We start from the raw sequence: 3131 nt of genomic DNA on the forward strand, positions 1-3131 counted from the left end.
ACCTGTTCTACGTGCCCGTCATGTCAAATCACGTAAAATAACCATTGCCTCACCATGAACATGGAGATTAGGAAGATAGTTCTACAATCTTCTTGTGTAATTAGGTTTTTAGGCAAGTTGGCTGATTTTCCCCAAAGCTTCCTTATGAATGTTCAGATTGTGTTTTAATCCTCATCGTACATGACTGTTAGTGAGGATGTCTAAGTGTCTGAGGTAGGACAATAATGTTGTTTAGACACAATTAATGTATTTCTTCCAACTAAACCCAGCTTTGAGATCTCATTTTCTTCCTGGACGGCTCTCTTTCATGAATCTCAAAGCCTTTGGGTTTCTGCAGATATGCTTTAAGTCAGTCGATTGAGAAATGAGAAATTTGCTGTCCTCACAGAACATCACGACGAAAAGTTGATCCTTTGGTCTCCATGCCTGAAGGACTTTTCACATTTTACATTCCTACCTTTATGTATTTATATTTTATATGGTAGGGGGAAATACCCAAGTCCTGCCTATCCTTCAGGAAAAACAAGTTTAAATTCAGCCTGCACTAACTACAGATAGAAGACATACAGTACTCACATTTGTATTACAACACCGCACTTCATGCATTCCAAGTTAATTTTATCAGTGGCATTGCTGATGTTAACTAATTGATGTTTCTTTCCCTCCCTTTCTCCCTCCCTTCCCCTCTCTAAAAATTAAATAAAATCTTTTAAAAATTTAAAACAAATATGAAACTTTTCTAAATATTGAAATCACCACATTTTAAAGGCAGACTGGAATGTTACAAGTTACAAAATACAAAAAATAGATATTCTTCCACTAAATGCTTTAATCATTTTTCTGAGTATTCTTATCGTTTGGTTCTTCCTCATCTAAGTTCTGGGAAGGCTCCTCCCCCTCCTTCAGCGGTTTGCCTAGATGAGGATGGTTAAAAGTGAACTGAGGGACCCTGTCAATCAGGGTCTCCTGCTGGGCATTTCCGACCTCCTGCTGGGCAGGAAGAAGGTCAGAGAGGTCATTATACTCCGCCTTCAGGCAAAATGTGGCGAGGCCCCTGCATGCATCTTTTCAGGCGAAGACCCCATATGGCCCCTTGGCCCCATAGAACTAGCTGTCTTTGGTCACGAGGAGCACCTTGCTGTTGATGGGCCGGAGTAAGCATGGGTCCTGGATGCCATAGAAGCGGGGCAGCTCAGCAGGGGCGAAGTCACGACGCTTAAGGCAGGGCAGTGGGGACGGCTCTTTGTAGTTGTGGCTGTTGGCCGCTGGCTGGTCGCTGCTCAGGATCTTGTGGATTAGGAAGATGCAGGCGCAAAACAGCAGCAGGTTGAGGGCAAGGGGAAATTCTCCTTCAGCAGCTCACCCTACAGCTCGCTCTGGTGGGCGCTCGTCACCACCATGTCCTTGTCAAGCATAATCCGTGGAGCAAAGGTTGGACTGGACTTTGGAAGGCTCCAGAGCTTGCTACTTTCTCCTCCATCTCAGCAAACGAGTCACAATACACTATGTTTAAGAAAACATGATGAAGACCATGAAGAAAAATTAAGAGAAATGCAATTATTACAACATGTGAAAACTCTGTATCTTAAAAAGTACTATTCTAAAAGAGGAAATATGTCCTTCCTTTCTCATTAATATGTTCATGATATTATCCAAATTTAAACAAATGAAGATAGAATTCTAGTTACATATAAGAATTTGTCGGTCCTGGCTGGTGTGACTCAGTGGATTGAGTGCCTGACCTGCAAACCAAAGAGTTACTGGTTCATTTCCCAGTCAGGGCACATGCTTGGGTTGCAGGCCAGGTCCCCAGTAGGTGGCGTGCCAGAGGCAACCACACATTGATGTTTCTCTTGCTGTCTTTCTCCCTCCCTTTCTCTCTAAAAATAAATAAATAAAATCCTTAAAAAAAGAATTTTGTATATGAGGGTTTTTTTTCCCTTAATCCCTTCACCTTTTCCACAAAACAAACTAATAAACAACAATATGGTGATTACTAGAGGGTAAGGAGGATGGGAAGTGGTATAAGAGAGTATGGGGGATAAATGGTGATGGAAGGAGACTTGACCTGGGATGGTGAACACACAGTACAGATGATATATCATAGAATTCTATACCTGAACCTATATAGTTTTATTAATTAATGTCACCCTAGTAAATTCAAGAAAAGGATATTACTAGATTTTTAAGATTAAAATAATAGAAATAGAACAAAGAGTTGCCCATGAGATTTGTGTCTTAAACCAAAACTACATAACTGGTGTATAGCTACAAATTGGTCTCAGTTAAAACCAATGAACTTCTCTTACGTAGAGATATTTGCCAATCAAGATGATGTGGGCCTCACCTGTGGAAGAAGCAGAAGCCCATGGAACACGATAATGATTTTAGGATTAGTGAGTAGAGCCACTATTAAATTTAGGTAATTTAGCAAAACCCATTAGCCAAGGCCAATTCACAGAAACCAATTGCCAAATAGCCACTTTAATTAACTTACTCGTTACTTTTAATTATTTATAAGGTTTCCTTTAACTCATATTAATTATGAAGTGTACTATAATTCATATTAATTAACCCAGTAATTAAATCAGATACTGGAGATTTGTACGAAGTTTTAGTTGACCTTACTTTTTTTTCTCTAAATACCTGGTTGAGTCCCAAAAGCAGAGACAAACTGTTGACATTATCCAAATTGCCACATAAATGGTTTTGTTGATAAATTTACAAGTTGATTATATTTAGAAAATTGGTTTTATCAATTTTTATAATCAAAAGATGAAATAGCTGTTCAGGATACTGACTTTTAGGAGATGAATATTCAGGAACTGACCTCTTTCAGCTACTGTCATTGATAACTGATTGCCAGGTGCCCACGGAGGGCCAATTTCTAGCTTTGTCAGGATACAATACCAGGCTCCTTAGAGCAAACGCTGACCTAAACAGGGACGGAAATGTTCAGCAAAGGGTAGGAGGTACTTAATGTTTGCAAAATCATTTAGCTTACCCTGATCTTTGTAGAAGAAACTAAATCACAGGGTCTTTTCCTCAAAATTTAAGCCTAGTGTATTCCTTGATCTGCTTCAGAGGTTTAGATAGACCTTTCATCTGCACCAAGAAAAACTGATTTTTTT

General features: G+C 39.4%; 1 pseudogene; it reads right to left on the reverse strand.

Moving 5' to 3' along the window:
• Window positions 1-828: 828 nt before the first annotated feature.
• LOC112296554 (membrane-associated progesterone receptor component 1 pseudogene) lies at window positions 829-1415 on the reverse strand (annotated as a pseudogene).
• Window positions 1416-3131: the final 1716 nt, after the last annotated feature.

This window comes from Desmodus rotundus, chromosome 7, assembly GCF_022682495.2.
Source record: "Desmodus rotundus isolate HL8 chromosome 7, HLdesRot8A.1, whole genome shotgun sequence".
Lineage (NCBI taxonomy): Eukaryota > Metazoa > Chordata > Mammalia > Chiroptera > Phyllostomidae > Desmodus > Desmodus rotundus.